A 9,639-nucleotide genomic window follows, 5' to 3' on the forward strand; every position below is an offset into this window, starting at 1 on the left:
TTCGTTGTTGTTGTTTTTTTTTTTTTTTAATTGAACAATTCTTTTAAACAAAGAGGCTTCAAGCTGTTTATTCCCATTCCTAGTGGGACTTTACTCTCAAAGTAAACATAAAACAAAGATAATTACAAATCATGCATTTAAAACAACCACATACTGTAGCTTTGCCTTAATGAAGTCAGTTTAGCTTGATGCTAAGAAACGATGCAAAGCGCTATACACGGGCTAAGTACAATCATTTTGAGTGGTATTTCCATTATTAAAAAAGAGGTGCAACGATGAATCGATCAATCAACAACTAATCGATTATCATATTAATCAATAATGATTCTTGATAATCAATTAATTGGTTAGAGACCATGTTAAACTTAAAATTGACCAAATCCTTGTAATTTCAGCTTCTCAACAGTAAATATTAATAATTATATTCATCATAATAATAAAATAGATGAAAAATATCTTTCTGTTTAATCAAAATAAGACATTTGCGAACATCTTCTTTAACTTTGGAAAACAATTATTAAAATGTCCGCCTATTTTCTGACATGTTACAGACCAAACTGGTAACTGAATCATAATCAATTTATGTTTCTGCACTTTCAATTTGCAATAATGTCCTGTTTTTAAATAACATGATGGAAATTAAAAATAAAAATAATAATAATAATGTGATTCATTGATTCATTGATTAATATATTAATAGATAATTAAAATAATCATGAGTTGCAACCTTAAAAAACACATTACAATAAATATTCTTTTTGAAGGGGAGGCTGGAACAGAAGTGGAAGTGTTTTGAGTTATGAGCATGATCACGGACCGAATTGAATTCGTATCTCAAGGCCCCACTGAATTTAAGACGGTGGTCTTACATTATATGATAAGTTGGAATTGGCAGGATTTAGATTTTCTAAAAAATTGTACATTGTTATTTTATAGTTGCCTGAAATAGATCCAACCCCAAATGTCAAAATGCAAACATTGACTTCATTGGTGGCACTAGGACCCATCCATCCATCTTCTACACCGCATATGCTGGACTGGTCTCCAGTCACTCACGGGGAACATATGGAGACAGGCAAACATTCACACCGTCACTGAGTGACGCTGAACCCACGCTGCCCGCACGGAAGTCAGGCGATTGAACCACTTCACTACTTAGTGACCTCCTGATGCTTCAAATAATTCAAATTCTGATTTTTAACAAGAAACAAACATCCATCCATCCATCCATTTTCAACACCGCTTATCCTGGTTAGGGTCGCGGGGCGCTGGAGCCTATCCCAGCTGACTTCAGGCGAAAGGTGGACTACACTCTATGTAGTACATATTACATTTAATATTTACTACATGGCACAAATGTGGAAAAAATTCTGACTCTTATTCACATTTGCATTTAAATATCTTACTATTACATGTGCCGAAAATGCAATACTATTTAAAAATCATATTAACATGTATGCTGTTTACAAATGCCCTGATGTAAATTTACTGAACGTGTCAAAATCATTAAGTCAGTAGTGCAGGCACTTGAAGGGGTGGGGGTAACTCTGCCTGATGGGGTCCTCAGCATGGCCTCTGACTTTGGTAAGGTCAGAGCCTATTGATTTTGTACAGCGCTCAATGAGACAGCAGGCAGCGCGGTGCAAATATGCCACTCCAGAGCCAGGCTTCGGCTTTGTTCCGCTGCATATTCATTACATGGAGGTGGAGGTGGAAAAAGCAGGATTTCTATATGACTGGCTTTCCATCGAGCATTGTCGCCCTCATACAAGCACTCACCTTGAATAAAGGAGCAGCTCAGCGCATCCATTGCGGCATCACAGTGACGCACGCGCGGGGTGCTCCGGCCTTGGTGTGATCTGCAAGTGGGAGGGAAAGTAGAGTAGGGAGTCTTTAATGTGCATGTACTATACAACATATCCTTTTAATCAGAAGCCCCCCACCCACCCGGCGGCAGTTTGGGATGAGAGTGACAGCGAGCCAGCACAAAGCTAATTCCGCCCTAGTCATATCTGATCGTCTCTTAGCTGGCAAACGAGCGGCAGTAATGACGCTCGCCCGATGGCCCGTTGCACATTTGCGGGGCTAATGTTTGATTGAAATCAATCTGTGTTAAAATGCTGGTTGGGGTTTAGTGAGGGGCTTTGGCTCTGGAGATACTAGTTTTGTCCAGCGGATGTTTAAATGGAAGGACATCTCTTTGGGACTGTAAATGTGAGTCTCCTTGTCATCTGATGTCCAAAAAATAATATTTTGGTTTGATGTCCTACATAACAATATTTAACATCATGTGACATTGTGCATGCAGATTGCGTTCTATTTCCTCACATAGTGGCTAGGGGGCGTTAATTTACATGAGCTGCAGAAAATACAAGGTATTTATAGTATTAGCTGTATGGCCATAATTTTACAAATGCATTTTACAATAACATTATATACTAGCATATTTTTAAATCAAGCATCAGATATTGGCAGGGGGAGTATATTTACTCAACTGCAAAAAAGTACTATGCATTTCTTAGCGGTATTAATTTGAATCAAACATCAAATATTACCTTGGGGGACTTTATTTACTCAACTGTAGAAAGTACAACAGATTTATTAGGGTAAGGCCTTTATTGTATAGAAGCATTTTATAATAATGATATTGAATAAAAGCATTTTTTTTTTTTAATATCAATCATTATGTGGCGTCCATAAGTGTTTTTTTTTTTTTTTACTCAAGTGCAGAAAGTAGCAGGTATTTAATAGGGGGAAAGCCTATATTGTACAACGTATTTAATATGTTTAATCATTAATTCGAGAAATACTGATACTTAATGTCACTGATGGTATAGTGGTACACTTGCCTGACTTTGGTGCAGGTAGTGTGTTATTATTTATTCAGTTTTGTATTACAACCTCAGTCACCCACCGAAGGGTAGACTGTCTCATTATTTCAGATCCTTTGTCATTAAACTTCACTGTTAACGTCAGCTTTACAGATGCCAGGTCTGCTCTACAAGTGGTGAGTGTTGTGATAGAGATGTCTACTGTGTCACATGGTCACATCAGATGTCATAGTCGAGGTAATTAGAGCAGCCCATCTAGTGGGTGGGGATGAATTGTGGTCCACAACAGCCCTTATTTATTAGGGGAAACTGAATGCATCTGAGTTTGAGACAAAACACCAAGGGGGTCACTAGGTTTTATGGATAGGGGGTGTTTAGCCCTCAGGAGATGCACAGAATTTGATCGAATGTAGCGCACGAGCACATTTTACAAACAGCTAACAAAGACTGACAAATTGCTTTTTTACAGTTTTGTATTTATTTTAAAACAGTACAACACTGGTTAAAAGTTCAAAGTCGCCATTAGATTAGTTATTTCAGTCTGTTTTTAATACAGAACACAAACACAAAATTAGTACTATTATCCACTGATGACAACTATACAGTGAATGAGCTCAACTCCTGTTTCTTGGTATGAATACATCCATAAGGTTCATTCTAACCTCTGTCATCTCTATGTAAACAGCCAGGAACTTCACAATACAGGACTGAGTAAACGAACAAAGGTTGGACAAAGTTTTTCTAGAAAGTTAAGTCTTCATCTTCATCACTGCTGTTACTGTGAGTCACAATTAGTTAGCTCTGGCCCCCAGCTAACAGCAGATAGTCCCGTGGTACTACTGACTAGCTTGTTAATTTCAGTGGACCCCCCACATACTTGCGTCACCCACTGTTTCGCGTATCTGTGGCTTTTTTTCTTGATTTTTTATTTTTTTGGTCTAAATTTTGTCCGGTAAAAATATGTGGGTTACCAAAAAAAAAAAAACAAGTTTTTTAAACAATCACATCATTTAGGAGGGCTTAAGAACATTTTAGGGGGTCTGAAGCCATCCTAAAATAGGCCTAACGACACCACTACTAAACGCATTAAAATACTCATATTTTAAATCGTCTTACAATATTCTCATTAACAAATTACACGAGAAAAAGACCAAATCATGCTGACATTATTCTCTAGTGTTGCTTTTTAACATTTATCTGCATACAGCGGTGGAGGAAGAGTCAATCTGACGTGAAAGGCATGTAAAATGGAGTATTTATGCAATATTATAATACTGCTTGATTGAAGAAAAGCTTGAAACATAAAACATTTCTTGATTTCTAGATTACAACATTAGCTAGTAATGAGATAATCACTCAAACCATCTACAGTGCAGTATTACATTTTCACTATTTAAGTGTGAGATTGGCCAGTAAATGATGAGTTCCACACTCAAACAGGAAGCATCGGTTATTCACACTAATTTGGCTTTCATCCTGCTATATGGACTTAACATGAAAGCGTCCAACACCAACATAAATTATACATCTCACCAGCGCCGGACGATATTTTTCGGATTCTAAGCGGAAATATGAGCAAATCTTCCTTTTTATTCACACCAGTCGTGTTTAATGAATCACTGGGAGATTGCTCTCTCTGCTGCCATTAATCACAGCTTCTCTGCTGCTGATTGAAGAGGCTAATATGAACAGGAATACCAATGAGCGCAGGGGGGGGGGAGAATGTGCACACTCACTCAAAAATGGCAGAATAACTCAAGTGTCGGATTTGCGGCGAGCAAGCCAAACCTGATCTCGTCCCGTCTTTTTTTCACGACGAATAAAGTTAATCACAATTTGGTCGGCATGGTCTGTGATAGGCAGACTCCATCAAACTGCCGTGCTCCCACACAAGGGGCAATTTGGTGTCAGGCTGCAATTGAAATAGAATGTAAATGAGTCATGATGATACTTTTGGAAGTGGCATCATGCAAAGTCAAATCCAAAATAAGAATTTGCTCGACTGATTGAAGAAACATGGGTAGGACTCTTCACTGAAGGGGGCATTTTGTTCATGAAATTGAATCGGTTCAAGAGTCTTCGTGGCTTGGCAATATCCTTTTTTTTTTTTTTTTTTTTTTTTTACTTAAAGAGAACATTAGAAAATGAAACTGTGCTCATTGAAAATCTAATTTATTCCAGTTGCTAATAGTTTGGAATGCAGTCTCATTCCAATATTAAGCGTACAAAAGATATGATTGGGAAACTTGAATCCTTCCGGAGCGAAAGCATTAACAACCTTGTCTGTATGTTCATAGAATATAATATTTTTAACCTGGTAGCACAGTAGACATGCTTTGTCCTCCTTTCCAAACATGCATTTTAGGTTCACTGAAGACACTGAAGTTGCCCATAGGTGTGAATGTGACTGGTTTGTTTATCTCCATGTGCCCGGTGAGTGGCTGATGACCAGTCCAGGGTACCACCTCTCACCCAAAGTCAGTTGGTGACCCTAATATGAAGGATAGAAAACAGATGACTGGGAGGAAAAAAGTCAGAACATTTGTTTTAATATTATTTTGATGCACAATGTATCCAAACTTCTGCCCATGTTTATTATTGTGTGTCTTGAGTTTGCAGTGGTGTAAAATTGCTGAATTAGGTAACCAAAATATGATAAACAATCAAAATTGAGTATCATTGCTTTTGTACATCCATCTTCTGATACATCTCAGTTATGCTAGTGTACCTAATCAGTTGTCCACTGACTCATTTTTGGTTGTACAGGGTGCTACCATTAGCTTAGCAGTGTGGTTCGGGAAACACCATACTTCTCTGAAATAAAATCTATGAACACATTCTTTCATTTCATGTGAAAATACAACGTGAATAGGCAGCACTTACGTTTTAGCATCGTTAGCCAACAGGTGCCTAATGCGTCACATAGCGTCGAAACTTGATGACATACCATGGAGTGATACGTTGTACTTTTTAAAAATAAAATAAAAAAACAATGCATTTTTTTTTTCCCTCGTCAGGAAATCGAACGCCGTTGCGGCGGGCCTCGTCAGATTCTTTAGCTTAAAAACTCCCGAAACAGAATCCCGTTCGTTATTTTTGGTAGTCGCTCTGAACAACAACTGACGTACCGTAATACACTTTTTGTCCACCATATGGTGCTCTACGATCCCTGGCGCTATTTTTCTCGGCGCTGCTTTGTTTTCGCAAAAGGAGAAAGTACGTAAACAAGTGTTTATCTTACATACATTTTTTATATTTTTGAAATTTGGATCGGTGCTGTATATGTATAATATTTATTTGAAAGAATTAAAAAATTAGTAATCTATTATTTGTTGATGAAAGTTGCATCTTTTTTTGTAAGTACGTCAGTACATTTTATTTATATAGCACTTTTCACAGAGAGGACATTAAATAGTATATTTTTAATCAATCATCAAATATTGGCTGAAGGAATTTATTTACTCAACTGCAGAGAGTACCAGGGCATTTATTAGGGGGTAAGGGCTTTACTGTACGGTTGCGTTTTATATGTGTGTGTGTGTGTGTAGCACTTTTCACAGAAAGGACTCACAAAGTGCTTCACATTGTTAAAGTACAGTTATACATTTATAAAATGTAGAATCACAATATTTAAAAATGAAATCGAGTATTACTGGAATCCCTGCCTCAACATATTTTTTCTAAACTGCTTCTTAAAAATGTCCACTAAAGCGCAAAAGGAAGTACATTCTACAATTTGGTTTAATTAAAAAATGTAAATAAAAGATTTGTATGCTTAATACTGATTAAAACAAATGTTAACTCATTTACTGTGATCAAATGATTAAATTATTGTATCTGTGCCCACTATCTATTTAAAGGTTCCATATTTTGCTATTTAGACCTTCATAGAGTGACTCTCTAACATGGACTTAATTTAAAAGTATCAATTTCATTTAAAAAAAAAAAAAACACCTGTTTTGTCATACGAGTGTACAGAAAAGGCCACTGTGGACAGCTACTTCTGTTTGACCCAGTTTTGTACCTGCTTTGTCCATATGTGGCTAAGACCCCCCCCCCCCCCCCCCCAATCCCCTTTCCTGTGATTGGTTGCCTCCATGTAAAAGATCCACTTGTGAGAGCACACGCGTTTGTCATGTTGACAGCACTGGCTCGGGAGCTGAGAGGTAGGCGGAGATCTTCGCTAGTTACATAGATAAGCTTGAGAAATTCGAATGACCTGATTTCAGGCCTCTCGGCAGAAATATATCTGGATCTCAGAATTACGTGGAAGATTTTAATTCATATTTCACATGTTTACTGAGGCACCATAGAGACAAAATTACATCCCAAATACTAGAAAAAGTTGGTTTGGCAAAATACGGCAACTTTTTACTGTGGCTTAGCACACGCATCATTACATCATACTGTCACTGACATCTGCTGTCCTTTTTCATTTCAGAATCACAACCCCCCTTTCTCTATAACATCCCTTTCACAATGTTTTCCTCCATGCTAGCACTAATTCATTTCTGGGGAAAGCTGTTTTAGTGCAATCCATGATAAAAACCATGACATGCGTGCAGCATTTTTGCATGTGAGCCGTCTATGTTTGTCTACTTTAAGAAATGGCTCAAAAATGTCATGTAAACAAAGCAACATCAGGCCTCCTGATGCAAAAAAACTGAGAATTAGGATTCATGAAACACAGTTTGCCCTGTTGGAGGCATTTGATGCTGTATATGGGCACCTAGCAACCAGCAGATGGGAGTGAACGTCATGCAGTCTCTGCCAAAGCTGATGGGACACGACAGGACTGCAAAAGATCTTTTTTTATATATATATATATACAGCAGTGATGATGATTCCCCCGCTGAGGCCAACACAGGAGAGACGGGCATCTCATTAAGATGCATAGGATCCTTAAGCTCCAGCTCCTTGTAAAAACTCTTGGTGCGCCCACTTTAAATGCAGTAAGTAGCTGTCAAAGAAAAGCAGACAAAAAAGAAATGCAAAATAGCTGGAGCCTATCCCAGCTGACTTTGGGCAAGAGGCGGGGTACACCTTGAACTGGTCGCCAGTCAGTTGCAGGGTATACAGTATATAGAAAAGATGGCGCCAAAGCAATACTGTTCCATGAAACACGTTTTTGGCCAGTGCAAAAATTCCTCTAACATATGATAGATAAAGTAACTTGCTCATTGAGTCTTGGAACACGTCATGCATGATGTCAGTTTGACCTCTGGCATTTTGTGTGACTAAAGAAGTGTATTTTTCTTGAAAATGATGGCAGAGTTCCATTTTTTGAAATCCAACTTTAGGGACATTCACATTTAGATCTACCACTGTAAATACAAATCCTAGCATAGTCAGCCTTTGTCTGAAGGTCTTTTTTGAAATACATCTGCAAGGACGCGCTGGCAAAAGCGGAAGCGGTGAGTCATTGGTTGCCAGGTCACTTATCCACAATAACAACTCATGTGTGCACAGAGAGACGGGCCAATAAAAGTGCACTTGTTGTGGGGGTGTAAACACTTGTTCCGAGCAAAGAATGCTTTTGTCAACTCAAAACAGGAAGGAACATATTTAATGTAGGCCCTGAAGCAAGTCATGGAGCTTTATCAGGGCTTTATTTGGCACAGAGGAGGCTCTCTTGGGACACTCCTGATGCTGACACTGCAGCTACTGCATAGTACGGCGTAAAATTGCCTGTAAACTCAGGCAGCAAAGGCGGCGTGCACTTCATTTTCTTATATTCCTTATATTACGCTAAATTGGCTTTTTAATTTATTGTAAACAAATAGTTGCGTCTCTGGAGTGCCAGTCCACCCATCAACTGTGAAATTAAACAACCAAGTTAATCATTTCATTTGCCTATTTCTAAAACTGTCTGCAAGCGAAGCGTTCGGCATTTGTTTTGTAACATTGGGGCTAGTTTACTTATTAGCCACCCCCACAGCAAGTGTTTCTTCCCATGACTTAGAAACTCGGTTGGGTGAAGATCCAGAGCCACTTACTTACAGTATATACAGTAACTTAGAAACACTCACATCCGCTACAAATGTGACGCCCCTGCTGTCATGTCAAAGCCAAAAGCTAAGTAGAGCTGCATTGAGTTTTGTTGTTGTTGTTGTTGTTGAGTCATGTGCCCATTTGCCACTTACACACAATGTAGTGTATAACCTGCGGTCTCCATGAAGAAAAAAATCATTCTGTCTTTACAGCAGGTAGCTTTCATTCCACACTCTGCGCTTTGCTTCCACAAGCTCCTGCCCGTTCAATCCCCTAGTGCCACTAGCGTTCGTCATGGTAACAAAAGCCTTACTCATCATTGGTTCCCCAGTAAAGGGTGCATCACTTATTTTCATGAGACAGGACCGCCCCCCAAAACAGGCTAAGTTCTGGGTGGCTGTTTATTAAAAACAAACAGCTTCGACACAATTAAATAGAATGTAAACAATTAAACAGTTTTTGCCACACCTTTTGCTTCAATTCAATGGACATTGTGCTGCTCCTTCTGGTGTGTGTGTCTTGTCCAGCTGGGAGCAGAATAAAAAAACATTCAGACACACGAAGAAGACAGTCACCCCTGCTTAGTAAACTGACTATAAGTCGTTATTCACAGAAGATAAAGTTTGAGAGTAAACTTCAACTGGGAGTGGCAACAAACATTAAAGCCTCTGTCTTGAAGAATTGTTAACTAGCTGTCAAACTTCTGTTTGTTATGAAGTGAGTTAAGTTCACTGCCATTATACAGTGCTTGTATCTCAAATTTTTGCTTGCAAATCCAAGCAAAAAAATCAGCTGAACGACGGCTTGTGTCTAAGAA

At 38.5% G+C, this 9,639-nt stretch overlaps 1 long non-coding RNA gene across 1 annotated transcript; it reads right to left on the reverse strand.

Moving 5' to 3' along the window:
* Positions 1-1,379: 1,379 nt before the first annotated feature.
* On the reverse strand, positions 1,380-5,969 carry LOC133485839 (uncharacterized). Its single transcript, XR_009790816.1, has 4 exons — positions 5,715-5,969; positions 5,146-5,322; positions 1,780-1,859; positions 1,380-1,683 (listed from the first exon to the last, which is right to left on the reverse strand). It is a non-coding gene; the product is annotated as an uncharacterized LOC133485839 (long non-coding RNA).
* Positions 5,970-9,639: the final 3,670 nt, after the last annotated feature.

The sequence above is a fragment of the Phyllopteryx taeniolatus genome, chromosome 11 (assembly GCF_024500385.1).
Source record: "Phyllopteryx taeniolatus isolate TA_2022b chromosome 11, UOR_Ptae_1.2, whole genome shotgun sequence".
In the NCBI taxonomy this organism is placed as follows: domain Eukaryota; kingdom Metazoa; phylum Chordata; class Actinopteri; order Syngnathiformes; family Syngnathidae; genus Phyllopteryx; species Phyllopteryx taeniolatus.